Genomic DNA, 10,593 nt, shown 5'->3' with positions numbered 1-10,593 from the left:
AGCCAGGCAAGGATGAGTTGATGTCTTGTGTCTTCTCTTCCCTGTGTCTTTCATTTCAAATTGCAGAAATGAAGGGGCGCCTGGGTGGCTCAGTCGGTTGAGCATCCCTCTTCGGCTCAGGTGATGATCTCACGGTCTGTGAGTACAAGCCCCACGTAGGGCTCTGTGCTGACAGCTCAGAGCCTGGAGCCTGTTTCAGATTCTGTGTCTCCCCCCACTCCCCCCTCCCCCCCCCACCCCCCCCCCTCCCCGCTCATGCTCTGTCTCTCCCTCTCTCTGTCAAAAATAAATAAACATAAAAAAACAAAACAAATTGCAGAAAGGAGGAGGTCATATGCCCAGACTTCCCTTCCCAAAACAGCTTTCCAGCTGAACACAACAAAGACAAAAACCAAAGCAACCCTCCTCCCTCCCACAACAGTTTTTTACCTACTGTCAGAGGAGGCATAAGCCAAGATTTCCAAAGGCACTAGTGGCTGCTTCCCAGGTGTCCCAGAGTGGGGTTTTATTTTAGCGTGAGAACAAATTCCATTTATTGAGCATCTACTTTGCCAGCCAGCCACGGTCCAAATTTCTTTACATACACCTAATTCATTCTAACAAAAGCCATTTAAGGGTTTGTATTATAATTATCTTCATATCACAGATGAAGGGACTGATGCTCAGAAAGGTTAAGTACTTCTCTTTAGTTTTTTAATTTTATTTTTGAGAGAGACAGAATGCAAGTGGGGGAGGGGCAGAGGGAGAGGGAGACAGAATCCAAAGCAGGCTCCAGGCTCTGAGCTGTCAGCACAGAGCCCGACGCGGGGCTCGAACTCATAGACTGTGAGAACATGACCTGAGCTGAAGTCGGACACCCAACTAATTGAGCACCCAGGCGCCCCAGTACTTCTGTGTTTAAACTGTGACTTCCTCAGGCAAAGAAGATGCTTAAGAACAGTACTTGTCAGTGGGAAGTAGTATCTGGAAGCAGGAATGAGAAGCCTGGAACTGTGTGGAGAGGGGCGCCTGGCTGCCTCAGGCGGAAGAGCATGTGACTCTTGATCTTGGGGTTGTGACTTCAAGATCCACGCTGGATGTAGAGATCAAATAAATAAAGCTTAAAAAAAATGTGTGGAGAATAGAAGAGGTAAGGTAATAGCAAATTACGAAAACTGCATGTCCCAGCAAGAACTGCCATTCATCCCTACCACTCAGGCTCAGACTGGGTTATTCTCTAGGGGTGTGTGTAAACACATCTCTATAGCAACCATCTGGTTTCTGTCCTTCTATGACAATACAGGCTTGCAGTGTCTAAATATGGGCACTGGTGAGGATGAGTGTGGCTGGGGAGGGGAAGTTGCCTGCTGAGTCAAAGGAAAATTGTGCAGAAAAGGCAGATTCCTTTGGTGTGCCCTCATCCACCCCTCCCAGCCCACCCCCAAGGTAGGAAAGGGGCTTAAGACCCTGATCTCTCTTTGGTTCACAGCAGTTGCAGTTAAGAGCTAAGCCCTGCATACATTTTGTCTTATTTTAACCAGGTATGTAAATTCCTGTGCAGTCGGGGGGGATCCCCTTGGTTCAAAAGGGGGAGGGTAGAAACTTTTGCTTCCTATTTCACCCCAGGTGTCACTTTCGGGGCCATGGAGGTAGAAGCTGGAGGATCCCATCTGCTGAAGGCATGGTAGGCCCCAGAGGGAAACGTGAGGGAGAGAAGCCAGGCGCAGGGATAGGAGTAAGGATGGGTGCTGCTGAGAGGATTAAATGCGACCAGGACCGAGTTACCAGAGCCCCTTCCTTAAGTCAGCACAGTGGTTCTCAACTAGGGGATCCTAGAGAACATTTGGCAACATCTGGGGACTTTTGTTGTTCTGACTGAGCATTTAGTGGGTAGAGGACAGAGCTGCTGTTAACATCTCTAAAATATACAGGACAGCGCCCACAACAAAGATGTACCTAGTCCAAAATATTCACAGTCCCAAGGTAGAGAAAGCATGAGTTAGAGGATGCTGGTCCTACAGTAGCCCTCTCCTTGATCCACTGCAGGACACCATCACATGTTATTTGAAGGGGATACCATGGACACCAGCTTGTTCAGCTTGGCCCTGAGCTCCTCTCAAGCTTCCAACCCGAGTATTTAGTTTACTTTTTAAAAATATGTTTACTTATTTTGAGAGAGTGCACACATGCACGAGCCGGGGAGGGGCAGAGAGAGAGAGGGAGAGCCCATCCCAAGCAGGCTGTGCAGTGTCAGCACACAGCTGGATGTGGGGCTCAATCCCATGAACCATGAGCTTATGACCTGAATCAAAATCAAGAATGGACGCTAAACTAACTGAGCCACCCAGGTGCACCTAGTTTGTTTACTTCTAATAAAAATAAATGAAAGCCAGAGTCCCAAATTTGCTGTGAAGTCAGCTTCTATAGAAGATGGCCTTAAAGCTGCCTTTAACGGCTGTGCAGCTAGGCAAAAGGCACTATCTCTTGGCCTCAGTTTTACCATTTGTGAAGTGAGTACACTGAATGCATGATCTCTAATGTCCCTTTAGTTCCCAAACTTTGCACTTCTGAATATTTTTCATATGTAGTTGTGCCCAGTTTTGGTCACTGGAACAGAAAATGACTCAAAAGTACAAGTAGGGAAGTCTGAAGGTGACTCAGACTTTCCTAATCATAACAGGCATTTCAGACATGGACCTTAACTGTTGAGCCAGGACTCACGGTCACTGAATGAAGCCAGGACTTCCCTTTGTGTCTCTGAGTAGGTGGTCTCCTCATGGGGTAATTTTAGCAACAGTAAATTGCTTTTGCTAACCACTCACTCTCACCCCCTACCAACAGGTCTGCTAATGCATGAGAGTTTTCTTTCTCATTAAAAATATAAATATTGTAGGGGCGCCTGAGTGGCACAGTCGGTTAAACATACGACTTCAGGTCAGATCTCAGTTTGTGAGTTTGAGCCCCGTGTTGGGCACTGTGCTGGCAGCTCAGAGCCTGGAGCCTCCTTCAGATTCAGTGTCTTCCTCTCTCTCTGCCCCTCCCCTGCTCATGTTGTCTCTCTCTCATAAATCAATAAACTTAAAAACAATTTTTTTTAATAAAAAAACATACATGGGGCGCCTGGGTGGCGCAGTCAGTTAAGCGTCCGACTTCAGTCAGGTCACGATCTCGTGGTCCGTGAGTTCGAGCCCCGCGTCGGGCTCTGTGCTGACGGCTCAGAGCCTGGAGCCTGTTTCCGATTCTGTGTCTCCCTCTCTCTCTGCCCCTCCCCCGTTCATGCTCTGTCTCTCTCTGTCCCAAAAATAAATAAACGTTGAAAAAAAAAAATTAAAAAAAAAAAAACCAAAAAAAACATACAAATATTCTAGCATATGTATCAGTTTGATGTTACTAATTGGGTTTGAGGCCGTTAAGGTAGGTAGCTGGCACTAGATCAAGAATGATGCTTGTTCATGGATTTGCAGTCCTAGAGGTTAACATGAATAATTTGAGAGAAGTTCATATACTATATAAACTCTATATTCAGTTTGAGCTTTTTAACTATTTTAGTTGTAAGTTCATATTTTGTTTTAATCTCTAGTATCTACCTATAAGTATGTCAAAACAAGGTGCAAAAAAAGTCCATCTAAATACACTACATACCTCTGTCACCAAAGCTCTACTTATATCAAAACTTTTAACTGAAGGGGCCATTTTATCACAGTGTGGTTATCAGTGTTGAGTGCTCTTCCTGTCATAAGGAGACATTTTCATTACAGAAAAGCTATCCTTCGTTGACATAGTACTTGGCTCTTACTTGCTCTTAGTCATGTGGCTCATCTAAAAGTTTTCCAAAAGAGAGGTCCAGCTCTGTCTGGGGAGTAGCCTTCCCAAGCTGTTCTCTCACTAGAGGTGTTGTCTTTCTGCTTTATCCCCTGTTGCTGCTATTCAGAGACTGTGGCAAGAGGTCAAACTCTTTTTAATATTTTTCTGAATATTTACAGATTGACAATGAACTGAACAATTCTTCAACAAGTATTTATTGAACACCTGTTGTGTACCATTCTTTAAAAAAAAAATTTTTTTTTTTTTTAACATTTATTCATTTTTGAGAGACAGAGAGAGACAGCATGAGCAGGGGAGGGGCAGACACAGAATCCGAAGCAGGCTCCAGGCTCCAAGCTGTCAGCACAGAGCCTGATGCAGGGCTCAAACTCACAAACTGAGATCATGACCTGAGCTGAAGTCGGATGCTTAACCGACTGAGCCACCCAGGTGCCCCTGTTATGTACCATTCTTGATGGTGAGGATATAGCAATAAATGAGACAAAGCCCTGGTAGTTCAATAAATACTTGTAAAATAAGTGAATGAAGGACCCTCTTCCAGTTGTTTGTTTTAGTCTAGCCTACTTATTCCTTTTTATAATCAGTTTTAAGCTACTGCTCCATTCTCTTTTTTCTTAGGATGCCTTGTCAGAGGTGGAATGCTCAACCTACCTACCCCTGAGGACCCTGGGAGACAGGCCTGAGGAGACTGTGCCCCATAACCCCCTGGGGACTTTGGTCAAGACTGATACCAAACAACTTTTAAACCGGTTGAGAACCTTAATGTGAATTCATTGCACAAGCGGTCCCATCTCTGTATGATCTTTGGATTCTGCCCCCAATGCAGAACTCTCCCACTCACTTACAAAACCTTCATCCCTGGTCCCCTCATTTCTCTGAGGTCTCACACAGAAACTCTTAAGAGGAATTTCCCTCAACCCACTCATTCAAATTACACCCACGTTTCCCCTCAGACCCTGCTTTGTTTGCAGCCCTGGAGGGTTTTCCCCTCCTCCAGTATCAGAAAGTGGGGAAACTGAGATACTTCTAGCTCCCTAATGTCATTTTCAGGCCATTATTCTTCCAAGATATTTACATGCCATTCCTCCTGCTATGGAGTTCAGGCTAAACTCTCCTTCATGTTCTTGGCTACTCCTGGTCACTTCTATACCAGGACTGGTACGAGGCTTCCTCTTCTCCCCAGTCCTACATAATTCTGGGTTGATTGCAACACCTTGATTTACTGATCCAACATTCCAAGCCCGTAATTCTCTGTTGTTGTTGTTTTGTAAGCTAACTGCTTTAATCTTCCTTTTATAAAAAAGACAGTTGGGTTTAACAAGAGATAACAACAAAACCACAAATACTTGAGCTACCTACCTTTGCAGCTGGATGTAGGAGCTCCCTTGTTCTTTGACTCTAATGACCTTTACTTTTACCCGACTTTAGACACCCATTCCTACTACCTGTTTCATTACATGGAAGAGTTCCAACTCCAAAATCTTAACTCTAACATCACTGTGACCACCAGGTCCTGAGCTTCCAACTTAATCACTTCTTTCACTTCTAAATCGTCATCAGCTCTTTGACCTTATCAAGACCTCTCTTGACCAGAGCTGATCATACCTTCTTTGGCCTACCTTTTCACCCAGTCTGAATAGGGTGGATATCTTGAACTGTCCCTCCCCAGCACCTTCCATCCCCTTATTCCCTTATCAATCCACTCAATGTGTCCACAGACTATGATCCAGGAGCTACATAATAATGCATCTTATCTGCTCTTGTACCCAGGCGGCTGGGTGTTGCTAGAGAAAACAGCAGAAATATAGATTGGTACCATTCCAGTAGATTACACGTTCCAAGGATTATACATTCATGGTTTCCAATCTGTTAGGCCCTTGACACTTGTTCTCTAACCCTTTTACTTAGTATTATTGTCTGTTCTCTTCCATTCCTCTCCCTTTCAACCTCTCTCCTAAACGATGGCCACTCTTCTTAAGCCCCCTAACTCTCATCTCCCTGTCAACTTGCAACCTTACATCTCCGCAAAGAATAGCAAAGCCATCGGAGAAGGACTCCCATCAACTACCAACCCCAGTCACAAACAGCTATGAGTTTACCCCTCATTGTATTTTCACCTTGAGCCTCAAGCAAGATGCAGTAAACATCTCCCTGCTTGAGACCAATTTCCTACACAGCTGGCTTCCCAACTAAACCAGCCCCAGCACCTCACCATGCATAGTGGTTGGCACATAAGTGCTTCATAAATGTATGTTGAAATGTTTAATTGACCATATCCACCTGAACTCATTTACATCCCCTCCTTTTTCTTCATTATTCTCCGCTGAGCTTCAACATTTACTGGTTCCTTTCACTTAAGTCAATAAATGTGCCTAAATTTAACATCTTAAAACAACAAAACCTTCCCACACCACTTGGTTCTACAGGCAAGATTCTACCTCTACTAATCTGTTGACACTGCTGGCTCAAGAAGGTTACTAATTGCCAAATCAAATGGACACCCTTTAGTCCATTAAAAAAAATGTGATTTTTATTATTGTTTTTAGAATTAAAATGACCTCTATCAAATATATACTCATTTCCAAAATCTGGAAAAATATAGAAAGTGGACATACATAGACACTCTAAACTATAATCATGACAAATAGAGATACCCACTGTTGTGACACATTTCTTGAAATTCTGGGCATTTTTTTTTTTAAGATCTTATTTTTAATCTCTACACCCAACATGGGGCTCAAACTTACAACTTCAAGATCAAGAGTTGCGTGCTCCACTGACTGAACCAGCCAGGCACTCCTTGGGGCACTTTTTTTTTTTTTTTAATTAAAAATAAAAATTTTTTAAACGTCTATTCATTTCTGAGAGACAGGCAGAGTGCAAGCAGGGGAAGAGCAGAGAGAGACACAGAATCCGAAGCAGGCTCCAGGCTCTGAGCTGTCAGCACAGAGCCCGACATGGGGCTCGAACCCACGAACTGTGAGATCATGACCTGAGCCAAAGTCAGACACTTAACTTACTGAGCCACCCAGGTGCCCCAAGGGGCACTTTTTATTATATAGAAGAGGTATTTCTAATTTCTTACTTCAGCAACCTCCAATAGCATGTCACATTGACTCAATTCTTCCATCAAACTCTGTCATTGGGCACCACATCTTCCAGATTCTCTTATTTTGTTGGGCCCTTTCTTTATTGCCTTCACATGTTAGCTTTCATCAGGGCCAGCCCTCCAGTCATTTTGCTCTATATGCTTTCACTTCCATAGTATTACTAAGTGTACTGTGAAATTCACAGAATCTACATTTCCTATTTTGATTTTTTCACCTTCTAGGCTCCTAAATGCAATAACTTATGGGTAACCTATTCTTTGATGTCCTACAGGCACCTCGTATCATCCTTTCTGCAACACAGAACTCATGATCTTGTTAAACTTGCTCTTTCAGTGGTAGTTTCTCTCTAGGTTATAGCATCATCCTTTGCCCAGTAACTGAGGCCAGAAACCTGGGGATCTTTTATTAGAGTGCTTTCTCTTCCCAAGTCCTACACCCCATATCCAGTTCTGTTGATTGTGCTTCCTGTGTATCTCTTGAGTTTGTCCACTCTTCTTCATCCCTACTGTCTTTACCTTCTTTAGTTACTAATCATATCTAGCCTAAGTACTGTAGCAACACAACAGTCTGTCTTATTTATAACTAGCCTGTGGTAACAGTTTACTAAGTGTAGTACAGAATTCCCCACTTAGGTAATGATGCTTCATTGCTATGTCAAATTTATGCCATAGGTTGAATCATCTTTTCTTTACAACTGCCATATCCCTTAACTTTCCATCCTGTTAACAGCACCTCTAAATACATCAATTTTACCCTCTCCAACCTCTTGCCCACACCGTAGTCAGAAAGATTATTCTAAAGAGCCAATCTGACTTGTCATTCTTTTGCTCAGTCTTTAAACAGCGCTTCTCATTGCCTCCAGGATAAAGTCCAAAGGGCCCTCTGTGATTGGACTCCTGCTTCCCTCCACCCGTCTCCAGCCTCACCTGCTGCATGGCATGCTACAACTACTCTCAATTACTTCAAGTTTCCAATTATTGCAATGTAATGGAATTACATCTGCATCTTGTTACATGCTTCCTTTTGGAAGACCCCCTTTCCTGACATAACCTTTACCTGTCAGTCTTACTGTATCAGATTTCAGCTTACTAACTCCTTTCTGTGGAAGGATTTTTCTGTTCTTCTACCTCCCCAAATTAGGGAAGTGCTTCTAGAACATTTTGTGCTCATCCCTTCTTGTATTCTAATTGTCTTGTCTACCCATCCTTATTATATCCCTCTATAGTCTGTAAGCTCCTTGACGGCTCCTTACGTGCTGTTGGAATCCCTGAAGAGAGGGCTTTGCACACCTTATGCTGTTTAGTCAGCACGACCACCCTTCATAGTGGGTACCACATCATTCCTGTTTTACAAGTAAGTAAGCAAAGAGAGTTGAAGAAACTTGTCCTGAGTTACCAAAATAGATAAAAACCAGACAACTTGATGCTAGAGCCAGTCCATCACTAAATCCTTCACCTTCAAATTCCTTCTCCACATGTTTTGGCATTGACCCAAAGTATTCTTGCCATCCATCAGGTCCCTAGGCATGCCTGCCTGTCATAGCCTCTGTCATGTGGCTCCTATCTGCCCTGTTGGCCTGGTACCAGCCACTCCCCAGGACTTGATGCTGCTGTTGCAGAAATACCTCCGACTCCACACGGTCCCGCCCTTCTCGAAGTGTTGGTCTGTCTACCCAAATGCCCCTTGTCACCTTACTTTTCTGGAGAAATCCTGTTCCTCCTTCAGAACTTGCTCCATAAGTGTTCCTGATCACTCTTTCCCCATCCCTTTGCAGACACCGTAGCGACTCCTGCCTCCATTCTCAGAAGCTGTACCACTTCGGCAAGTTACTGCTTTAGTTTCCTCACTTGGGCAATGGCAGCAGTAAGACTGCTTTCTCATGGAGCTGCTGTGAGGGTGTGTTAAGCACTCGGCATGGGGCTTGACACACCATAAGTGCTCAAAACATTTAGCAATTGTTATTTGCTCATCCCCATTCCTCTATGTAGCTAGGCCTATTTGGGTACTACCCAAGTTCAACACGGTAGCATGATTTCTTCACGTGGAAAAAGGAAGCACCCACATATCACTTATATTTTAGCACAGCACCTGGCATATTTTGGGCTTTTATTAAGTAATCAAACTGGACAATTTCATTTCCACCACCAGTATTTACCTAATGATTGCAGCCCTTTGGATGTTCCCTTCTTGGGATTCTTTTACTACAGATGGACTGATGATATACTGCCTTGCATTATATGTAGAAGCATCGTCTCAATGAGGCTTCAAGTGCCTCCAGGGCAGACACCATCTCTTACGTTGTCTATCTGCCCAACAACAGCTAATATTTCTAACTGCAAAGTGGGTGTTCAGCAGTTACCGGTGAATGAAAATATTCTTGCCCAAGCACGGGAGGCCTCACCTCATTAGTAAGTCCCCAGTCTCTTAAGAAAAGTTAGCTAACAACCCTTGTCCTGATTCTCCTTCCCTTAGAATTCTGCTTAGAATTTGCATTTATTTGTATGCCTCTGTCAAGTCCTAGCTTCCCTTTCCTAGTTAACCCCCGTCAAGGCCCAGTAGAGGGCACTATACACCCGAGGATTGCTCGTGTGAGTACTGCTGGCTCACTGCAGATATTCTCAATGGGAAGGCTCCAAGTTTTTTTTAATTTTGCCTGCATTTTCCATGCCCGGGCCACATTAGCTTAAAATAAATGCTGCTGGACAATAATAATGGTGACTTCATCCCTGCCACCCTGTATATCAGATGGTCAAGACGACTGTCAGTACAATCATCACTCAATTATGTTGGAGGAGTGGAAGAACCCTTACCACACTCTTTGGGATGTGGGCAGGAATAGCTACTTGAGGCACTGCAGAGCAATCTGTCTTGCTTGCCTGGCCCTGTAGTATGGGGGTGAGGGAGAAGGAATGGCAAGGTGCTACACTAAAATAGAGATACCCACAGTCCTTTCTCAGCCCCTCAGGATCCCTCAAGGCTACAGCTTAGAACTAAGGACCAGGGAAGCCAGGAATATTGGAAAAGTCATATATATAAGCTGAGAGACTATCTCGATCTCTTCAGCAACCTAACTTTTTCACCTCCTAAATAATTTCTACACTTCAACTTTATCTGTATTAAAATGAACCTGCACCAAATGATCCCACATTCAGCCTCACTGATCTCACTCTCCAGCTGTATGCACCTGGCAAACATACACTAGGGAAGTCATGCTCAAAAAGAAGTCATGGGATTGGCTGAAGGGGAATAAAGATGAGAAGACTAACCCCACACTACAGTAAACATTCTATTTGTGTGTGTACAGCTCCTAGCTTTGAGTTTGTAAGTTTCAAGTATGTGAACTTTTGCAGATGTCTTCTTTCACAAAGACAATAAACCCCACAATGGTAGGGAATGTCTTTAATGTACCTCCATACCACCTGGCTGGCTCAGTGTCTACCATGCGGTTCAGAAAGGCTGATGGCTAAGAGGCATCACCATCTCCTGGCTAAAGCAGAAGACAGCAAGTCCGTAACATCCTGAGGAACTGAAAACGTATTTGGAAAACTTCTGATTAAAGAGAAAGAATGAGTTAGATACTGAGAATCACGTTCCTAGTCTAGTTTAAAATTACCTGTCCCCTTCAAGAAGATGGAGAGTTCGCTGGAATATCTATGTCTCCTGGACTTTATCTTCCTTG

The sequence above is a fragment of the Prionailurus viverrinus genome, unplaced genomic scaffold, assembly GCF_022837055.1.
Source record: "Prionailurus viverrinus isolate Anna unplaced genomic scaffold, UM_Priviv_1.0 scaffold_50, whole genome shotgun sequence".
NCBI classification, from domain to species: domain Eukaryota; kingdom Metazoa; phylum Chordata; class Mammalia; order Carnivora; family Felidae; genus Prionailurus; species Prionailurus viverrinus.
This window is presented reverse-complemented; position numbering follows the sequence as displayed.